This window comes from Phoca vitulina, unplaced genomic scaffold, assembly GCF_004348235.1.
Source record: "Phoca vitulina isolate PV1807 unplaced genomic scaffold, GSC_HSeal_1.0 scaffold123, whole genome shotgun sequence".
Lineage (NCBI taxonomy): Eukaryota > Metazoa > Chordata > Mammalia > Carnivora > Phocidae > Phoca > Phoca vitulina.
The window spans coordinates 310,084-332,753 of NW_022589826.1; the positions used below are offsets into that span (position 1 = coordinate 310,084).

The 22,670-nt window shown below is 47.7% G+C and overlaps 1 pseudogene; it reads right to left on the reverse strand.

Annotated features, from left to right (window-relative positions):
- Positions 1–15,729: 15,729 nt before the first annotated feature.
- On the reverse strand, positions 15,730–21,151 carry LOC116628577 (annotated as a pseudogene).
- Positions 21,152–22,670: the final 1,519 nt, after the last annotated feature.

Sequence of the window (22,670 nt, forward strand, 5' to 3'; positions counted from 1 at the left end):
ACCTGGAGGCGAGGACGGGGACCGCTGCTAAGGGGTGCACAACCCAGGACCCTGCAGTTTATAGCAGCACAGACAGAAACAGAGATAGTGTGGCCTGGAGAGCTCACTGAAGAACAGACTGAGATCTCTGCTTTGAGGCAGAGGATTGGAAACGATCTCTTCTGCTCTCTCGGAAGAGACGTGGAAAGTCACCAGGGAAAGCCGCCAGAGAACAAAAGCCCCAAAAAACCAGTTTTCACTGAGCCCACCCACCCCCCACAGGAGGCAGGGTGACTCTGCCCAAACAGGGCTGCCTGAGTAACAGCACGGCAGGCCCCTCCCCAGAAGACAGGCTGGGAGAACAAGAGACCAACGACCCTAAGGTCCCTATAAAACAGGTGTGTCTTGCTTGGGTTGTAGTCAATAATTTGGACTCTGTACATTCCCTCAACCACCCCTCAACAGAATGACTAGGAGGAGGAGCCCCCAAAATAGGAAAGACTCAGAGACTGTGACTTCTGCCACAGATTTACAAATGGATACAGATACAACCAAGATGTCAGAAATGGAATTCAGGCTACCAATTGTGAAGACAATAGAGAGAATGGAGAAATCGATTAATGGCAACATAAAGTCTTTCTAAGGGCAGAAAAGAAAGATGAACTGGCAGAACTTAAAAATGCTATCAATGAGGTCCAATCTAATCTAGATAATCTAACGGCTAGGGTAAGCGAGGCAGAGAACGAATTAGTGATCTAGAAGACCAATTGATAGAAAAGAAGGAAAAAGAGGAGGCCAGGGAAAAACAACTGAAAATCCATGAAAATAGAATCAGAGAAATAAGTGACACCATGAAACGTTCCAATGTGAGAATTATTGGGATCCCTGAGGGGGTGGAGAGAGAGTGGACTAGAAGATATATCTGAGCAAATCGCAGCTGAGAACTTCCCTAATCTGGGGAATGAAACATTCACATCCTAGAGGCAGAGAGGACCCCTCCCAAGATCAAGGAAAACAGGCCAACACCCCGGCATGTAATAGTAAAACTCGCACATCTTAGAACCAAGGAAACCATCTTAAGGGCAGTTAGGGGGAAGAGACTCCTTATGTACAGAGGGAGGAACATCAGAATAACGTCAGACCTATCCACAGAGACCTGGTAAGCCAGAAAGGCCTGGCAAGACATACTCAGGGTACTAAACGAGAAGAACATGCAGCCAAGAATACTTTATCCAGCACGGCTGTCATTTAGAATGAATGGAGAGATGCAGAGCTTCCACGACTGGCAGAAACTGAAAGAATATGTGACCACTAAGCCGGCGCTGCAAGAAATATTAAGGGCGGGGGTTCTGTAAAAGGAGAAAGACCCCAAGAGCGATATAGAAAAGAAATTTACAGGGACAACCTATAAAAACAAGGTCTTCACAGGCAACATGAAGACAATAAATTCATATCTTTCAATAATCACTCTCAATGTGAACAGCCTAAATGCTCCCATAAAACGGCACAGGGCTGCAGATTGGATAAAAAGACAGGATCCATCCATATGCTGTCTACAAGAGACTCATTTTGAACCTAAAGATACATCCAGACTGAAAGTGAAGGGATGGAGATCCATCTTCCATGCCAACAGACCTCAAAGAAAGCTGGGGTAGCAATTCTTACATCAGACAAATTAGATTTTAAGCTAAACACTGTAGTTAGAGACAGAGAAGGACACTATATCATTCTTAAAGGGTTTATCCAACAAGAAGATCTAATAATTGTAAATATCTACACCCCCAACATGGGAGCAGCCATCTACATAAGCCAACTGTTAACCAAAATAAAGAGTCATATTGATAACAATATGTTAATTGTAGGAGACCTCAATACTCCATTCTCAGCAATGGACAGATCATCTAAGCAGAAAATCAACAAGGAAACAAGAGCTTTGAATGACACACTGGACCAGATGGACCTCATAGATATATACAGAACATTCCACCCTAAAACAACAGAATACTCATTCTTCTCGAGTGCACACGGAACTTTCTCCAGAATAGACCACATACTGGGTCACAAATCAGGTTTCAACAGATACCAAAGATTGAGATTATCCCCTGCATATTCTCAGACCATAATGCTTTAAAACTGGAACTCAATCACAAGAAAAAATTTGGCAGAAATTCCAACACTTGGAAGCTAAAGAACACTGTGCTCAAGAATGTTTGGGTCAACCAGGAAATCAAAAAAGAACTTAAACAGGGGCGCCTGGGTGGCTGAGTCGTTAAGCGTCTGCCTTCAGCTCAGGTCATAATCCCGGGGTCCTGGGATCGAGCCTCGCATCAGGCTCCCTGCTTGCTGGGAAGCCTGCTTCTCCCTCTCCCAGTACCCCTGCTTGTGTTCCCTCTCTCGCTGTCTCTCTGTCAAATAAACCAAATCTTAAAAAAAAAAAAAAAAAAAAAAAGAACTTAAACAATTCATGGAAACCAATGAGAAAGAAAACACATCGGTCTAAAACCTATGGGATAGTGCAAAGGCGGTCCTAAGGGGGAAATACATAGCCATCCAAGCCTCACTCAAAAAAGCAGAAAAATCCCGAATTCACCAACTAACTATACACGTTAAAGAACTAGAGAAAAAGCAACAAACGACACCTAAGCCACGCATTAGAAGAAAAATAATTAAGATCAGAGCAGAGATCAATTAATTAGAAACGAGAAACACAGTAGATCAGATCAACAAAACTAGAAGCTGGTTCCTTGAAAGAATTAATAAGATTGATAAACCACTGGCCAGACTTATGCAAAAGAAAAGAGGACCCAAATTAATAAAGTTATGAATGAAAGGGGAGAGATCATGACTAATACCAAGGAAACAGAAGCAATTATTAGAAATTATTATCAGTAACTATATGCCAATAAACTGAGCAACCTGGATGAAATGGATGCCTTACTGGAAACCTATAAACTTCCAAGACTGAAACAGGAAGAAATTGGCAACCTGAATAGGCCAATAACCAGTAAGCAGATTGAAGCAGTGATCGAAAACCTCCCAAAAAAAATGAGTCCAGGGCCTGATGGATTCCCTGGGGAATTCTATCAAACATTCAAAGAAGAAATAATACCTATTCTCCTGAAGGTGTTTCAAAAAATAGAAACAGAAGGAAAGCTGCCAGACTCATTCTATGAGGCCAGCATTACCTTAATCCCCAAAGCAGGCAAAGACTCCATCAAAAAGGAGAATTTCAGACCAATATCCCTGATGAATATGGATTCCTAAATTCTCAACAAAATCCTAGCTAATAGGATCCAACAATGCATTAAAAGGATCATCCACCACGACCACATGGGATTTATCCACGGGATGCAAGGGTGCTTCAACATTCACAAATCAGTGTGATAGAACACATTAATAAGAGGAGAAAGAAGAACCATATGGTCCTCTCAATTGATGCAGAAAAAGCATTTGAACAAATACAGCATCCTTTCCTGATTAAAACTCTTCAGAGTAGGGGCGCCTGGGTGGCTCAGACGGTTAAGGGTCTCCCTTCGGCTCAGTTGTGATCCTGGGGTCCTGGGATCAAGCCCCACGTCTCCTCTCCCTCTGCCTGCTGCTCCCCCTGCTTGTACTCTCTCTCTGTGTCAAAAAATAAAAAATCTTTTAAAAAATAAAAATAAAACTCTTCAGAGTGTAGGGATAGAGGGAACATTCCTCAATTTCATAAAATCCATCTATGAAAAACCCACAGCGAATATCATCCTCAATGGGGAAAAGACGAGAGCCTTTCCCTTAAGATCAGGAACACGTCAAGGATGCCCACTCTCACCACTATTGTTCAACATAGTACCAGAAGTCCCAGCAACAGCAATCAGACAACAAAAAGAAATAAAAGGGATTCAAATTGGCAAAGAAGTCGTCAAACACTCTCTTTTTGCAGATGATATGATACTTTATGTGGAAAATCCAAAAGACTCCACCCCCAAATTACTAGAACTCATACAGCAATTCAGTAATGTGGCAGGATACAAAATCAATGCACAGAAATCAGTTTCTTTCTTATACACTAACAACGCAACTGTAGAAAGAGAAATTAGAGAAACGATTCCATTTACAATAGCACCAAAAACCGTAAGATACCTCGGAATAAACCTAACCAAAGAGGTAAAGGATCTATACTCTAGGAACTACAGAACCCTCATGAAAGAAATTGAAGAAGACACAAAAAGATGGAAAAAGATTCCATGCTCATGGATCGGGAGAATAAACATTGTTAAAATGTCTGTGCTGCCCAGAGCAATCTATACCTTCAACGCCATCCCGATCAAAATTCCAATGACATTTTTCAAAGTGCTGGAACAAACAATCCTAAAATTTGGAATCAGAAAAGACCCCAAATCGCCAAGGAAATGTTGAAAAAGAAAACCAAAGCTGGGGTCATCACGTTGCCTGATTTCAAGCTATATTACAAAGCCGTGATCGCCAAGACAGCATGGTACTGGCACAAAAACAGACACATAGACCAATGGAACAGAACAGAGAACCCAGATATGGACCCTCAACTCTATGGTCAAATAATCTTCGACAAAGCAGGAAAAAACATGCAATGGAAAAAAGACAGTCTCTTCAATAAATGGTGCTGGGAAAATTGGATAGCCACATGCAGAAGAATGAAACTCGACCATTCTCTAACACCATACACAAAGATAAACTCAAAATGGATGAAAGACCTCAATGTGAGACAGGAATCCATCAAAATCCTAGAGGAGAACATAGGCAGTAACCTCTCCGACATCGGCCACAGCAACTTCTTTCAAGATACATCTCCAAAGCCTAGTGAAACAAAAGCAAAAATGAACTTTTGGGACTTCATCAAGATAAAAAGCTTCTGCACAGCAAAGGAAACAGTCAACAAAACAAAGAGGCAACCCACAGAACGGGGGAAGATATTTGCAAATGACACTACAGACAAAGGACTGATATCCAAGATCTATAAAGACCTTCAGAAACTCAACACCCAAAAAATAATCAAGTCAGAAAATGGGCAGAAGACATAAAGAGACACTTCTCCAAGGAAGACATACAAATTGCTAACAGACACATGAAAAAATGTTCATCATTAGCCATCAGGGCAATTCAAATCAAAACCACATTGAGATACCACCTTACACCAGTTAGAATGGCAAAAATTGACAAGGCAAGAAACAACGAATGTTGGAGAGGTTGTGGAGAAAGGGGAACCCTCTTACACTGCTGGTCGGAATGCAAGATGGTACAGCCACTTTGGAAAACTGTGTGGAGGTGCCTCAGAAAATTAAAACTAGAGCTACCCTATGACCCAACAATTGCACTACTGGGTATTTACCCCAAAGACACAGATGTAGTGAAAAGAAGGGTCATATGCACCCCAATGTTCATAGCAGCAATGTCCGCAATAGTCAAACTGTGGAAAGAGCCGAGATGCCCTTCAACAGATGAATGGATAAAAAGATGTGGTCCATATATACAATGGAATACTACTCAGCCATCAGGATGAATACCCAACTTTTACATCAACATGGATGGGACTGGAGGAGATTATGCTGAGTGAAATAAGTCAAGCAGAGAAAGTCAATTATCATATGGTTTCACTTATTTGTGCAACATAAGCAATAGCATGGAGGACATTCGGAGAAGGAAGGGAAAAATGAAGGGGAGTAATCGGAGTGGGAGGAGTACCATGAGAGATTGTGGACTCTGAGAAACAAACTGAGGGTTTTAGAGGGGAGGGCATGGGGGGATTGGTTAGCCCGGTGATGGGTATTATGTAGCGCACCTATTGCACAGAGCACTGGGTGTTATACAAAAACAATGAATCATGGATCACTACATCAAAAACTAATGTACTGTATGGTGACTAACATAATAAAATTAAATTTAAAAAAAACTTACAGAACTAAAAAAAAGTATTTAAAATGGTATGGTACTACATAAAAATACACACATAGATCTATGAAGGGAACAGAAAATCCAGAAATCATCCCACAATTATAGTCAATCTTTGACAAAGGAGAAATGAATATACAATGGGAAAAAGATAGTCTCTTCAACAAATGGTGTTGGAAAAACTGGGCCACTTTTTTTCATTTCTTTTAAAGATTTTATTTTTGGGGCATCTGGCTGGCTCAGTCAATAGAGCATGGGGCTCTTGATCTGGAGGTTGTGAGTTCAAGCCCCATGTTGGGTATAGACATTACTTTAAAAAAAAAATACACAGACACATGCACACACACACACACCCACACACACACACACATACTGATCAGTTTGTACTTCTACCCAGTTTGTATTTTTAAAAAATTATTTTTGAAAGCTTTTATTTTTAAGTAATGTCTACACCCAACGTGGGGCTTGAACTCACAACCCTGAGATCAAGAGCCACATGCTCTATTGACAGCCAGCCAGGTGCCCCCAGAACACTTTCTTTCACCATACACAAACATAAACTCAAAATGGATTAAAGACCTAAATGTGAGATCTGAACCCCTAAAAATCTTTGAAGAGCACAGAGGCACTGAGTTCTCTGACACTGATTGTAGTAACATTATTCTCCTGAGGCAAGGGAAATAAAAGCAAAAATAAACTATTGGGACTACATCAAAACAGAAAGCTCTGCACAGCAAAGGAAAGAAGAAAACTAAAAGGCAACCTACTGAATGGGAAAAGGTATTTGCAAATGACATATCAGATAAAGGATTAGTATCCAAAATGTTATAAAGTACTTATACAACTCAACATCAACAAAAGAAATACTCCCAATTAAAAAATGGGCAGAAGACATGTACAGACATCTCTTCAGAGAAGACCTCTAGATGGTCAACAGACACATGAAAAAAATGCTCAATATCACTCATCATTAGGGAAATACAAATCAAAACCATAGTGAGGGGCGCCTGGGTGGCTCAGTCGTTAAATGTCTGCCTTCAGCTCAGGTCATGATCCCAGGATCCTGGGATCGAGCCCCACATCGGGCTCCCTGCTCAGTAGGAAGCCTGCTTTTCCCTCTCCCACTCCCCCTGCTGTGTCCCCTCTCTCACTGTCTCTCTGTCAAATAAATAAATAAAATCTTTTTAAAAAATATTAAAAAAAACCACAGTGAGGTATTGCTTCACATCTCAGAATGGATGAAATCAACAACAAGAAACAACTGTTGGTGAGGATGTAGAGCAAGGGGAACCCTCTTAAACCCAGGGTAGTCCACACCAAGACACATAGTAATTAAAATGGCAAAAGTCAAGATAAAGAGAATTTTAAAAGTAATGGAAGGAAAACAGGTATATACAACAGAAACCCCCTAAAGTTATCAGCTGATTTTTCAACAGAAACTGTAGTCCAGAAGGAAGTGGCAAGATATATTCAAATGCTAAAATTAAAAAACCCTGTAACCCACAATATTCTATCCAGAGAGTCTATCATTCAGGATAAAAGGAGATAAAAAGTTTCTGAGACAAAAGAAAGTTAAAGGAATTCATCACCACTAAACCGGCCTTACCAGAAATGATAAAGAGGACTCCGTTAGTGGAAAAGAAAGACCATAAGAATAGGAAAAGGAGGAAGCAAAAAAGCAGTAAAATTAAGTATATATATAAAAAATCAGTCAAGGGACTCAACAAAGAAGTGAAAGAAAAAAAATAATTGACACTCAACACCACAGAAATACAAAGGATTATAAGAGAATAGAATGAAGAATTATATGCCAACAAATTGGACAACCTAGAAGAAATGCATGAATTCCTAGAAACATAACTGTCCAAAGCCGAATCAGGAAGAAATAGAGAACAGAATAGATTGATTACCAGCAATGAAACTGAGTCAGTGATAAAAAAAACTCCCAACAAACCAACCAGGATCAGATGGCTTCATTGGTGAATTCTACCAAATCTTTTTTTTTTTAAAGGTTTATTTTAGAGAGAGAGGGAGAGAATATGCGCAGGTGAGGTGGGGCAGAGGGAGAGAGAGAGAGAAAGAATCTCAAGCAGATTCTGGGCTGAGCTCAGGATCCTGCCTTGGGGCTCCATCCCAGGACCCTCAGATCATGACCTGAGCTGAAATCAAGAGTCAGACACTTAACCCACTGAGCTACCCAGGCTCCCCTACCAAACATTTAGAGAAAATTTAACACCTATTCTTCTCAAACGCCCCACCCCCCCAAAAAAAAGAAGAGGAAGGAAGGCTTCCAAAATCATTCTATGGAGTCAGCATTACCCTGAGACCAAAACCAGATAAAGACCCCACAAAAAAAAAGAAGTACCGGCCAATATCCCTAATGAACATAGATGCAAAAATCCTTAACAAAGTATTAGCAAACTGAATCCAAGAATATATATTAAAAAGCAGGCATCATAATCAAGTGGGATTTATCCCTCAGATGCAAGTGTGGTTTGATATTTGCAAATCAGTCAAGGTGATACCTCACATCAACAAGACAAAGGGAAACAACTGTATCATTTCAATACAAGCAGAAAAAGTACTTGACAAAGTACAACATCCATTCATGATACAAACCCTGGACAAAGAAGGTTTAGAGGGAAATACTTCAACATAATGAAGGCCATATATGAAAAAGCCAAAGCAAACATCACACTCAATGGTGAAAAAAATGAGAGCTTTTCTCCTCTGGTCAGGAACAAGACAAGGATGTCCATTTTCACCACCTTTACTCAACGTAGGAAATCCTAGCCCCAGCAATCAGAACAGAAAAAGAAATAAAGGCATCTAAATTGGTAAGGAAGAAGGAAACTCACTATTTGCAGGTATGACACTACATAGAGAAAACTCTATAAAGACACCACCAGAAAACCATGAGAACTGATAAATGAATTCAGTAAAGTCACAGAAAACAATCAATACACAGAAACCATTCCATTTCTATACACTTATAATGAAGTAGCAAGGAGAAATTAAGAAAACAGTCCCATTTACACTTGCACCAAAAATAATGAAATACCTGGGAACAAACTTAATCAAGGAGGTGAAAGACCTGTACTGTGAAAACTATAAAATGCTGCCAAAAGAAACTGATGACACAAACACATTCCATGCTCATGGAGTAGGAGAATTATTCTTTTTTTTTTTTTTTAGATTTTATTTATTCATTCGAGACACAGAGATAGAGCATGAGCAGGGGGAGAGGCAGAGGGAGAGGGAGAAACAGACTCCCCGCTGAGCCAGGAGCCAGACGTGGGGCTCGATCCCAGGACCCTGGAATCATGACCTGAGCTGAAGACAGACGCTTAACCATTTGAGCCACCCAGGCGCCCTTGGGAGAATTATTCTTAAAATGTCCACACTACCCAACGCAACCTATCCATCTCATGCAACCCCTATGGGGCGCTTGGGTGGCTCAGTCGGTTAAGTGGTTAAGCCTCTGCCTTAGGCTCAGGTCATGATCTCAGGGTCCTGGGATAGGGCCCCCTGTCCGGCTCAGCGGGGAGTCTGCTTTTCTCTTTCCCTCTGCTGCTCCCACCCCACCCTGCTGTGCATGCATGTGTGTGCGCACTCTCTCTCTCAAAATCATTTTTAAAGATTTTATTTATTTGAGAGAGATTGAGAGGACGAGTGGGAGGAGGGGCAGAGGGAGAAGCAGACTCCTCCCTGAGCAGGGAGCCCGACGTGGAACTCGATCCCAGGATCCTGGGATCATGACCTGAGCCAAGGGCAGACACTCAACCGACTGAACCACCCAGGCGCCCTAACAAAATCTTAAAAAAAAAAAAATCTAAAATTTGTATGGAAGCACGTAAGTTTGTGAATAGCCAAAGCAACCCTGAAAAAGAACAAACTTGGAGGTGTTGAGATTTCAAGCTATACTCCATAACTGTAGTAATTAAAACAATATGGTAGTAGCAGAAAAATACACACGTGAGTCACCAGAACAGATTCCAGAAATAAACCCGTCATGTTATAGTCAATTAATCTTCTTTCAACAAAGGAAGCAAGACTATCCAGTGGGGAAAAGTCTCTTCACAAATGTTGGGAAAACCGGACCACTTTGTTCACCGTAGATGAAAATAAACCCAAAATAAATTAAGGACTTAAGTGTGAGACAGGAATCCATCAAAATCCTACAGAACACAGGCGGCAACCTTTGTGACCTGGGCTGCAGCAACCTCTTGCCAGACACGTCCTTCAAAGGCAAGGAAACCAAAGCAAGAATCTACGTGGAGATAACAGGCTTCTGCACAGCGCAGGACACAATGTGAGACAAACGGCAGAGGCCGCCTGCACGATGAGCGCACGCTCCGGGCGGCGCGGGACCGCTCCGCACAGCACGGCTCTGCCGGGCTTTGCTGCGGAGCATGGAGCGGGGAGAGCGCGCCTGCGCCTGCGCCTGCGCCTGCGCCTGCGCCTGCGCCTGCGCCTGCGCCTGCGCCTGCGCCTGCGCCTGCGCCTGCGCCTGCGCCTGCGCGCTGACGAATACGCGCTGGCGGCCGCACGCGCGCTGCGCTAACCCAGGCCGGTGCCAGTCCCGCCGGCGAGCACACCCCCCCTCACGGAGGCCGACCTCGGGGCACGTGGGCTTACACTGTGCATCAGCGGCCCGCAGGGCGCCAGACCCCGGCGGCAGCCCCGTCGTGGCCATGGCCGAGATGCGGGCGCTCTCCTTCCCGGGGTCCCCCGCGCTCCGCGCCGTCGCCCCAGAACCGAGACCCGCATTCACCCCGGCCGGAGGGGGCTCCCGCTGAGCGCACCGTGGGAGCGGTAGGCAGCCGGCCGGCGAGGCGGCACAGACCTTCTGCCCGCGCACGCCCGTCCGCTTCCGCTGCCTCTCTGGGGGCTCGGAGGCTGCTTCGGCGCCCTGGCCTCCTCGCTAGCGGCCCCCCGCCCCCGAGGGCTAGAGAGTACCCCCTTTCCCTGCTTCCGCTCCCCCAGAGTGGGACTTCCTGTTAGAGACAAGCCTGGCCCTTGCCCCACCCCACTCCTCACCTGCCACGAGAATGGGTGTCGTTTGGAGAGTCAGGAGCCCCACACCGTTGTCCTCCGACGGTGGCACAGAGACGGCAAGGAGCGCGTCCGCGCTCGCTCCGCTGGCGGGGACACACGTCACCCGCGCCGTCCTCAGCCTGCCCCCAGGCCGCTGCGTGGTCGCCGCGGGACCTTCCCCGACGCTGCACGTCCTCCTGTGCGCCCCGCGCCGCAGGCCGCCTGCCCCGGACATCTCCGGGGCGGGAGGAAGACCCGAGCTTTCCGGGCACTGGACAGGAAACAGGCGATGGGGCCTCCGTGAGCGCCAGACACCAACCGCATCAAAGCGAGGCCGAGCTGTTCACGGTTACGAAGGCCAGCGGGAAATACGCACGCCTTCCTCTTGTAGGGCTACCCCAGCACTTTGTACAGCCGCTTCCTTAAAGAAAGTAATAAAAAGGAGCATTCTGAACACAAAGGCATCAACTCCCCTGGTTGCCATGAGTCGTGCAGCCCTGCAGATACTAGAAGAGTAACAAAAGCTCTGCAGCTTCCTGAAATGTCCTTTGTCTAATGATTTGTACTTTTTCTGTAAAAAACGAACATAGCCTTGCACCAAATACTCCCTCACCAGAGCACTGCCTTCCTTGTGCAGACTGTGTATTCTGGGCAGCAGTCCTAACTTGGGCTTGAGTAAAAAAACTCTTCCTTTTTAAAAGAAATTCTAAAAGGTTCATTTTTGCGTCAACATTTCTTGGCGCAGCTGTAGGATCTCAGAGCCACTTGCCTGCAAACACCTGGGGGGGCCTCGGGACCAGCATGGGCCCCTTACGCCCCTCTGATGCCTCAGCCCCTCACAGGTGTACCTGGTGAATTCTCCGGATATCCAGACCTGACTTTGACTTGAGCTGTTGAGGGTTACTGGTAATGTTCTCTAGGTGGGAATAACCTAGAAGGGGTTGTTTATGGGTCGTTTAATTTGGCGTTATACTAATTGATGTTATTAATATAAGGCTGGAATAAAATTTTCTGGCTGGAAAAATGAGAGACTGAATCATTCAGCTCAGAAGAGAGGGGACACTTGCTCCTTCCACGCACGTGGTGCTTTCAGATGACTGAGAGCCTAGCAGAAGTGTCTGAGGATATTCCTCCAGATGCGGAGCTCTCCCATAGGAACTTCCCACCTCATAAGGTGACTAATGATTGGCTTGTCCAGGGATGCACACATAAGGACGGGCCATCCAGTGTACTGAGCACCCTCAGTGGTCTTAAGCCTTGCTGGGAGAAACCAAGACACATAAGAGACACTCACATGCAGCACCCTCTTAATCCACATCTAATATCCTTAGATCTAACTCAAGCTGTAGTCTACAAATGAAACGGAAACTAAAAGGAACAGGGAACCGTGTTTCAAAACCCCTGGAAAACCAACAACTGCCTACAGAGAACTCTGGCAGACTTTATGAACAATGCATACAAGCTTATACGTGCAAGTACTTCCTAATGGGAAAATTTAAGGATAACCTGAGTCTCAGATGGCCCAAATGGGGTTCTTTTGTCATGTCTGAAAGCTAGCTATAAGACTAAGCAATCAGAAACGAGGAAACCATTTGGTTCAGTCAGTAAAGCCCCCAACTTTTGGGAGGAACCAACACTCACAGAGACACTCTGGGCTTCATGTGGTTTGTTTTTGCTGTAGCTTTTGGTATCTTTGCACCAAACAGGCCATGTTCTAATTGGAAAATGGAAAATAACTAATTAATAGATTCATAAATTATAATGCTATCTTAACGATTAATTTTAATAAAAGGGGGATATTTGGAAATTGGGTCTTTAATGTTTTCTTCACAAATATTAGTGAAACTGTTAGAGTAGGCAGGGAGGCTCTAACGGGATGCCCGGAGGCCAGCAAGGAGGCGGCCATGGGCAGCTGTGGGGAAGGTCAGAGGCCTGTCCTGGCAGCATCCATGAGAAGAGAAGCCGGATCCCACCAGACAGGTGCTCGATGGCTGCACCACGACAGGAAACCCCTGGTCAAATAAGAAAAAGGCACAAAATCCTGCTACCAAGAAATCCTCGCCTCCAATAATGAATATCCCACCCGCTTGTTAAGAACTGTTAATAGCTTGTTATGAACTGTTAATAAGGGGCGCCCGGGTGGCTCAGCCGTTAAGCGTCTGCCTTCGGCTCAGGTCATAATCCTGGAGTACCCGGAGTCCTGCATCAGGCTCCCTGCTCAGCAGGGAGTCTGCTTCTCCCTCTGACCCTCCCCCCTCTCATGTGCTCTCTCTCTCATTTTCTCTCTCTCAAATAAATAAAATCTTAAAAAAAAAACAAAACAAAACTGTTAGTAAAAGGTAAAACCCAAACCCCAGGAATGCAGCTCTCTCTCTCAAGCTGGCGTAGTCTGCTTTAATAAACTTTCCTGTTTGTGTCGCTCATCTGCTGTGCTGCATGTCTGTCCTTGAATTCTGTCTCATGAGGAGACCAAGAGCCTTTGGCAACATCTTTGGGATAGGCCAGTTTGAGACCCCAGGGCCCAGCGTCTCCCCAGTGCACCAGGCAACATTTGGACCAGATCATTGAAACAATCTGAAAAAAAATGTAACATTCCCAAATTCCCCCTTCAATTTTCTCCTCCTGGCAGGACTGCCCTTTCAGGCCTTTCTTCCCCTAGCCCACCCCCACCTCACTGGGCGACCTCTCCTCCCTTTGCTCTTCTCCTTTACCCTCTGGCCTCCTGTGTCTGCTCCCTCCTCTGTGAGCTGAGAAGAGAGGGGCCTGTGTGAGCACTGGGGGCGATCCCCGGAGGGACGGAGCTGGCGCTCAGTGTGGTGTGTGCTGGCACCGCAGGGAAGGACGCAGTGGAGACCTCGTGTCCTGAATGCCCACAGCCCCAGGGAGGGCCGACGGGGAGGCCCGGCAGTCTGCGGTGTGCTCAGAAGCAGGGGACAGCCCCCCACCCCCCGGAGCCCCTGCACGGAAGGAGGACGAGGAGCAGCTTCCTCTCGGCAGACACTGCTGGGCGAAGAGCTGGCTGAATCTGCCGGCGCCTCGTTTCTCAAACCCACCCGCCCCCTGCGCTCGGGGGCAGCTCACTCATCTTCCCGCGGGGAGCACGGGTTCAGGGGTTCCATGCTCCATGCTGCTGTCCGTGGAGGCTGCGGGGGGCGGGGAGGAGCGTGGGGAAGAAAGCCGCCCTGCCCGGCACCCCGCGCACAGCTGAGGGGCCGCCTCTGTATTCAGGGCTGCGGGTGAGGCTGGTGCTCTGAGCGCGCTCGGGAACCAGCAGCAGCAGCGCGGGGAGCTTGCCGAAAATGCAGATTCCTGGCCTCCATCCTGACCTTTTGAATTAGACTCTGTATTTTAAGAAGATCCCACGTGATTTGTAGATACTCTAAAATTTGATAAGCATTATTCCAGATAATCTGAATGTAGCTAATTGTTCTATTCACAAAGTAGTCAAGGAATTTTAAAGAGGTTCCTTTTTCTATGGTCCCTAAAGTCTAAGGAAAACCAAATATACACACACATACTTCTTTTTATAAACTTCAAGAATAAAGGTTTAGCACAGTATACTTCTAAGCTGCACTTTTACCTCCTCTCTTTGGAAGTTCAGCTTCCGATTTTGACCTTGGGGAAAAGGATAATGCGCATGTCAGAAGAGGCATTTAACATCCTATTGAGTTCCACCAACTCCGCCTATGCTCGTCAGATGGTATTATTTCTCTTATAAATCACAGTGCACATTTACGGAGAGCTGCTCTAAATGTTCTAAAAGTCTGCATCCATTCCGTCTCAAGCGCCCTGCGAGGAGGGCACGGTTAATCACCCCCGTTACAGATGGGGGGACTGTAGCACAGGGTCCTTGAGTAAGTTACTCGCAGTCGCAAAGCTCACACTGGAGGGGCAGGATTTGAACCCGGGCTGTCTGGTGCCAGAGCCCGTGTCACTCCGACAGTAGGTGGCCTGGGCACGCTGGTCCCCGCGGCTCCTCCTCTTCACGGAGCCTCAAGGATGCTGCTGCGAGGGCAGCGGACTAACCTCCCAAGGGCTGCGGCCGGGGGTGACGCCGACAGAAAGGCTACGAATGGGAGCATAGTGTGGGCATTCTCAAGCGTCCCCTTACTATTCATAACCAGCGGAGCCTGCAGTCCAGTAGCGACCTGCCCGTGGGGACGGCAGGGCTCAGCTCTCCAGGCCGCCACGACTGCGGGTTCACACCACCGGGAAGGCCGCGTTGCCGGACAGCACGCCGTCCCTTCTGACGGAAGCTCCGAGGAGACCACCCAGCACAGTCCTCGGGGAGACCCTGGCGATGACCCCTGTGCGAATCGAGAGGATTCCTACTCCCGAAGCTTCAGTGTTTAAGATGTTAACTTTTACCGCGGGGGGGGTGGACCTCACATCCGAATATCCTTCGAGCTTACGCCGTCTTTAAGAGCGCACACAGACACTGGTCCTGTAGGGTTGTTCCGTGCTCAGCATTACTCAAGAACAGCCCCTCCATACCAACTTATTTCCAGGTCATTTTGGGTCCCTTTTTAGGGAAATCAGCAGAAATGAAGCGAAGGCCAGGGAAGGAGGAGGCTGCGGGGAACCGCGCACACCCAGTCCTTCACCCCGGAGACGCCGCGCCCAGGCTGCAGACAAGCTGCTCATTCCAGAGCAGAGAAAACCTGGTGAAAACAAAATACGCCACGTGAAAATCTAACTTCCCAAGATGGCCCCACTGAAGGGTCCGGGGGTCCACGGAACGAGGCCACTTCGGCAACGGAACGGACTCTGAGGCGCCTGACGAGGCCGCGGCGGGGACCGCGGGCCTCACCGCACTGCTCGCACGCGCCCGCCGCGCCCTCTGGCGCTTCCGGAGGAGCGTTCGCCGCCTACTGCGCCTGCGCACTGGCCGCGCGGAGGGGGCTCCTTCCCCGTGTGGACGCGCAGGCCCTGCAACAGGCCCGCGTTCTGCCTGAGGCCTCGCCGCACGCGTGACGCCGACGGCGCCGCCCCCGCGTGGATCCTGTGACGCGGCCCGAGGTCTGAGCTCAGGCGGAAGGCGTTCCCACGCCTCGGCCCCGTGCGGCCTCTCCCGTGTCTGACGAGGCCGTTGCTAGCACGGAAGGCCTGGCCGCGCTCCTCTCACTGGCGGGGCTGCTCCCCGTGCGGCTCCGGCGCTCCGTCAGCCCCGACCTCCGGCCGAGGGCCTCCCGCGCTCCGCACCCTCGCAGGGCTGCTCCCCGTGCGGCTCCGGCGCTCCGTCAGCCCCGACCTCCGGCCGAGGCCCTCCCGCGCTCCGCACCCTCGCAGGGCTGCTCCCCCCCCCGTGCGGGTTCGCGGTGCTGAATGAGCACTGGGCTCCGAGTAGAGCCTCCCCACGCTCCCTGCTCCGCCGCCTCTCGCCAGGGCCGGTGCCCTCTGCTTTCCCACTCCGCTCCGCTGTGCACAAGGCTCTCTGTACGCACAATCTAGAGGAGCATCTCTCCGGAGTCTGCTATTTCCAGAATGTTCCATTTCCTTCAAGACTTCTTGCCTCAGTGCCAACTCCTGGCTCTCAGGCACGCTTTCACCACCTGGGAGAAGACACACACCAAACATGTCATCTCTTTCAAGCCCCGAAACACACACACACGTTCCCAGAATGCGACACCGGAGGTGAGAAGGACCGAGGGCTGAACGAGGACACAGACCAGCGCAGGACCGGCAGCACTGCTGACCCGGCTGGAGGGTCACCCGGAGAGGGCGAGGCCCCCGAAAGCATGTGTGCGAGCAGGCGCCGTTCCACCCGTTCCACCTGTGTTAACTTATTAAATGTCCACACAGCTCCGTGACCGAGGGACTGTGACTCTCCCCACCCCACGGACGTGTAAGCTGAAGGTGCAGGGAGGCTTCCTGACCTGCCCGATGTCACAGAGCCACTAAGAGGCAGTGTTTAAGTTCCAACCCAGGCCCTCTGACCCCAGAGTCCACAGCCTTAACTACTACCCTCTGCAGAGCCACCGGAGATCCCGAGTGGACCCATCCAAGTCCTTACCCTGTTCTCCAAATCTGGGGGGACCCAAAGATTCACCTTTGAGCTGTGTCACCATGGACTGAAGCTGGACAGCTATCGAGTCCTGCTTGGCCTTCAAATGCAGCACATCCTCTGAGAGCGCCTCAGAATGGCCATGCTCGTGATCTGGGGCCTGGGTAGGGATATTTGGGTTCATGAGAGGGATTCCAGGAGCCCAGGGTAATAATGAAAGACATCACATGGAACCACAGGACACATTCTGTGGAGAAATGGCATAGGGAGAAGCCCAGAGTGTGATCCCACACCCACGAGCAGATGGGGGAGAACAAGTGGCCTGGTGTGCTGGTGCTGCTTTAAAGTATTGTCCTAAGTCCTTGGACACTCCTTCCTTTAAAAGGTGGAGCCTATTCCCCCTCCCGGAGCGGGAACTGTGCTTAGCGACTCATTTCTACAGAAGAGAACGTGTGGCAGAAGTGACGGTACACGGCCAGAGAGGCCAAGTCCTACGAAGCACTGTGGCCCCCTCCTCGTTCTCCCTCTCTCTCCGTCTCTCTCGGGGAAGCCAGGAGGACACTCAGTGAGCCCTAGGCAGAAATCCACATGGCAGAGAACGAAGCCTCCTGCCAATAGCTGGTGAGGAACTGGGGCCCCCTCCCAGCAAGCATGGAGGGGAGCCATCCTGGAAGTGGATCCACCAGCCCAGCCAAGCCTTCAGATGCTCTCTGGGAGTGGGGTCCCCACTGCCTGGGGCAGACACAGGCAATCCTGAAGGAGCTCTGTGACCCCAGCACTATACCTCACCTCACCGTGCCTCGGTTCTGGGTAATGGGTCCTGACTCACTGAATGGCCCTGTTGCTCTGTGCCTCAGTTTCCCTCTCCACCTCAGGAGAGTGGATTAGATCACCCCACCCTTACAGGACTGGTAAAAAGAGACTCCGAGTTAAAAAAAAAAAAAATCTTCACTGCAACCTCATGAGAGATCCTCCTAACTTGCTTCCTAAATCCTGACTTACAGAAACCATGAGATAATGTTTGGGTTTTTTAAGCCATTAGGCTTGGGGGCAGTTTATTACACAGCAGCTGAGAACCAGCTGCAGCCAGCCCGCTGAGTCAGCAAACTTCACCCTTCGTGTAGAACTCAGTGTCTGAGAGCCCATCTTCCTCCTCTCACCTGGTTCTCAGGCTCACTAAGCTCCCTCTCCAGATCTTCAACCACAGCCACCGCCTGCTCTCTGCTCTCTGGATGCCGCTCCCGCACCCGGGCCTGCAGCTCCTCGGGCAGGATGGTCAGGAACTGCTCCAGCACCAGCAGCTCTACGATCTGCTCCTTGCTGTTCCTTGCTGTGCGTCTCGGGCCGCAGCCACTAACGGCAGAGCTCCCGGAGCCGGCTCAGCGCCTCGCGGGGCCCAGGAGTCTCTTGGTAACAAAAGTGCCTAAAAAGTTGTCGGGAGGCCTCCTGGCTAGAAAAGCTGTTCTCTCGATGGTAGGTTTCCTGGTCCCACTTGACAGAAGCCACATGATTTGAAATGAAAATGAGCCTGGATTCGGGGCGCCTGGGTGGCTCAGTTGGTTGAGCGACTGCCTTCGGCTCAGGTCATGATCCTGGAGTCCCTGGATCGAGCCCCGCATCGGGCTCCCTGCTCGGCGAGGAGCCTGCTTCTCCCTCTAACCGTCCCCCGTCTCATGTACTCTCTCTCTCTCTCTCTCTCATTCTCGCTCTCTCAAATAAATAAATAAATCTTTAAAACAAAACAAAAAAAAAAAAAGAAAATGAGCCTGGATTCAAAATCTATTGAAATAACCTTATTGTTTCCCCTACATTCTGTTAATGGGTGATTTATGTTGATTGTTGTGTATTTTTTTTATGTAAAATTAAATTTGCATTACTGGGGGAAAAAAAAAAAAGAAAATGAGCCTGGGTGGCTCAGTTGTTAAGCGTCTGCCTTCGGCTCAGGTCATGGTCCCAGGGTCCTGGGATCGAGCCCCGCATCGGGCTCCCTGCTCGGCGGGAAGCCTGCTTCTCCCTCTCCCACTCCCCCTGCTTGTGTTCCCTCTCTCGCTGTGTCTCTCTGTCAAATAAATAAATAAAATCTTAAAAAAAAAAAAGATTTCCTGATGTATTCTTCTTTAAGAGGACACACCTGATGATGAAACATCATGTATTAATGGAAATCAAAAAGTAGTAGGGGAAAAAGTGAAGGACAGGAACAAGGAATATCGTGCTATCATCTATGTTATATGTGAAGCATCTGGAGGAAAGCACATGGCAGAATACACTAGTTGCCCCGATTCTTCCCTCTTTCCTGTAGCCATGTACTTGTAGTACCCCCCACCGCACCCCACTGTGAGTCTGTGCTTAAGCACGTGACCAGATTTGGCCAGCGTCACACCAGCAACTGTCACATGAGCAAAGGCGTAGGAAGTACTTGTGCGACTCAGTGGCCGGCTTGCCCTTGCCCTCCACAACTGCAAGGAGGAGGATTTGCTTCCTGATGAAAGAGGCATGTGGGACAGAACCTGTCACCCCCAGCAGGGCAGATGGATCGTCCTGGCTCAGCTCAGCCCCAGACACGTGAGTGAGCCTGGATGAGGTCTGCAGAACTGCTTGGCATACCCACAGGTCACTGCAGATACACAAGTCAGCCCTGCCCAGGTCAGCTGAACCCCACAGATTCATGTGCTAAAGAAATGCTGATTGCTGCCGGCCACCAAAGTTTTATGGCCATTTGTTATACCACGTTATTATGGCAACGAAAAACTGACGCACAGGGGTGGCTACTGGGGAGGGAACTAGGTAAGTGCAAAAAAGAGAAAGGGAAATTTACCTTCACAGAATACTCTCTGTACTTTTTCTCATTTTGTATCATTTGAAATACTTATTGCAAGTAAACAAAGAAATAGTAGTGATTGAAAAGTCTGGCAGAAAATCAATATACAGTAGCATCAGGTAAAGAACAGGACACACAAAACTAGCGATAAAATCCAATGATGATTGCTATCATAGAGGATTCAACCAGGTATCAAGAAAGCAAAGAATAGAAAAAATAATTCTGACTGGGTACGGAGCAGAGAAAGAACGTGGCTTAGGGGCAAGTGCGTTTGAATTAGGCCTACAAGAACAAAGAGGAATTTTTCAGGCAAGGACAGGGCGCTGGGAGGGGACTCAACATGACAGGCCAAGCAAACAGCAGGACCTCAGTTATTTACCGTCACACTGCGCAGGGGTCCTGGTGGCCGAACTGCAGGCTACAGGGTGCGGGTAGAAGTGTGTGGAAAGAGGTCAGGTGGGGAAAGATGCACTGTACTAGAAAACAGCCTTGAACTCTAGGCTAAGATGTTTAGACTTTCTTATACGGAAAAGTGAGGGGCATCAAGCTCTTATTTCATTGTCCCAGCATTAGATCTGTATTTTAAAGAAATACTGAGTACGATTCAGGCAGGAAATGGTAAGAGCATGCTGCAGGGTTGCAGCACGTAAGCTGGGAGGCTACACTGGCAGTCTACTCTCATGGTAGAACTTGAGTTTTATATATGACTTCAGCTCTGTGTTAATAAATTATTAATGTCTGAGAGAATTTAAAGTTTTTCAGTTATGTTTTATTGTGGGAAAATGTATTTATTCCATTCATGCAAATGCTGTGTGTCCACCAGAAGCCTGGCACAGTGTGGGGCACCTCGGCCACAGCAGTAAGAGGAAGCAGACCTGGTCCTTGCCTTCCTGGCATTTCCAGTGGGAGAGACAGACGTTCGTGCAATGTTCACATAAAATTAGGTTACAGGGTTGAGAACACGGAGAGTTAACCAAGATTGTGGAGCTTGCTCTTTGCCAATGTCCAAGGCCAACGACTGCACTGTTTTCACTCCTTACTGCAGCATCTGGGTGTCAGGGTTTTTGAGTCTTCAGTCCAGGAAGCCTGTAAGTCTGAGAACTCCTAACTATGAACTTGCACTGGATTTCGTTATTATTAAGTGTGGCTTCCCATGGGGTTAGATTTACAGGCACAAACTGTTCTATGATTATGGCGCTGCACCTTAATGCTACTGAGAAACCATGGAACACCACAGGCCGACTCCTCACAGCCCCGCCGCCACAGGTGGGGCGGCCTCTCTACTTGCTGTGCTGCTCCCCCCACAGTTGCTGGGCTTAGGACTGACCTCCTGGTCTTGTGCCACCGTGAACCCTGTCTTTACCCCTAATGCCCAGCACGGTGCCGACCCACGGCAAGGGCTCCATGGACGTTCTCGGGATCAGTAACTGAATTCTCCCTTTTCATTTCATCAAGCTGTGGCAAAGAAAGGGAAGGGAAGAAGGATGGGCAGACAACCTCTTTCGATTCTCCACACGCCACTCCTGCTCCCAGGATCTGTATGCGTTATCCAGTGTTCCCAACCAGTCCTCCCATGTCTGTCTCCACTCCAACCACGTTCCAACCTGCTACAGGTCCCAAACACCTCTTACGACAAAACACCTAGAGGATTTACAAGTCTAGATTTGCCAGGAAATTATGGATGAATCTTTCTTCAATGTTTTATTTACATGATTTATTCAATTATGTGCAATTTGGCGTCCTCTGATGAACCAAATGGAATGAGTTCTTTAAAATCGTCTTTAGAGAAACAGGGCCGCATAGTGAGTAATGTTCAAATCATGTGGCCTCTGTCAAGTGGGACTGACCAAAGCACCCATCTCAGAAGACTGCTGTGATAATTATATAACGTAACGTATATGAAAAGCTCAGCACAGTACCAGGCCCACAGCAACTGCTAAATAAATATTAATTACCTGGTATTCTTAGCAAAGCAGTATTAATGAGTTGAATATCCTCTTTTATAGAGAAAATAAGGCAAACAAAATAAAACATTGAATTCATAGGCCAATATTCAGTAGATAGTTGAAAATCCTGGAAGAAATATTCAAGAAAGTTCAGGACAGACTATGACCTGCGGTGACCTTCCAAATGTGTGCCGAAGCCTACTTCCAGATCCCGAGAGGGGCATGACCCTGAACATCCCAATGGCAGCTCAAAAGCAACAAATCCAAGACTGGATTCAGATTTTCAGAGTAACACGGTACATGCCAGTTATGCTTCCTCACCAGCTGGCTCCAAACATTAGGAGATGATACGTAAGAAGAAAGAAAGGAAAGGACATGGCCAGCCATAAATGCAAGATAAAAATCTCAGTGGACTGAAACACACACAGAGCAGCAAGTGCAGTGAAGCCAGGGGCTAACGGGTCTCCAAGCAGCTGGGGACAGCCTAGAAGGAAACAGTGGGATCAATAAAGTCATATGCTACCCACAGACCCCTCGTAAAAGTCAAGGGTGCAGTTCAGCAAACAAAAGTGAACTCAGAGAGAAGGTGTGAAAAGAAGAAGTAACATAAGCCCAAGAACTGACAAAATATGACAATAAATTTAAATGATTATGGCAAAAAATCCCTAAAAAGTAATATATTCAATCATATGTAAAATGCTGTATGTACAAGCTTATTTACTGAAGCACTGCTTGTGACAGGAAAAGGCTGGGAACAACATGAACGTCGGCCAGCAGGGCACCGCAAAAACAGATTACAATAATCAGTATATTGGATTACGATGCAGTTTAAAAAAATGAGAAAGCTCTTTATGCACAGATATGAAAGGACTGCCAAGATAGTTAACTGAAAAGAGCAAGGTGAAGAACGAGTGTGACTAACATGCTATCAGTTGTATAAAAAATATGTGTATATATATATATATATATATATATATAT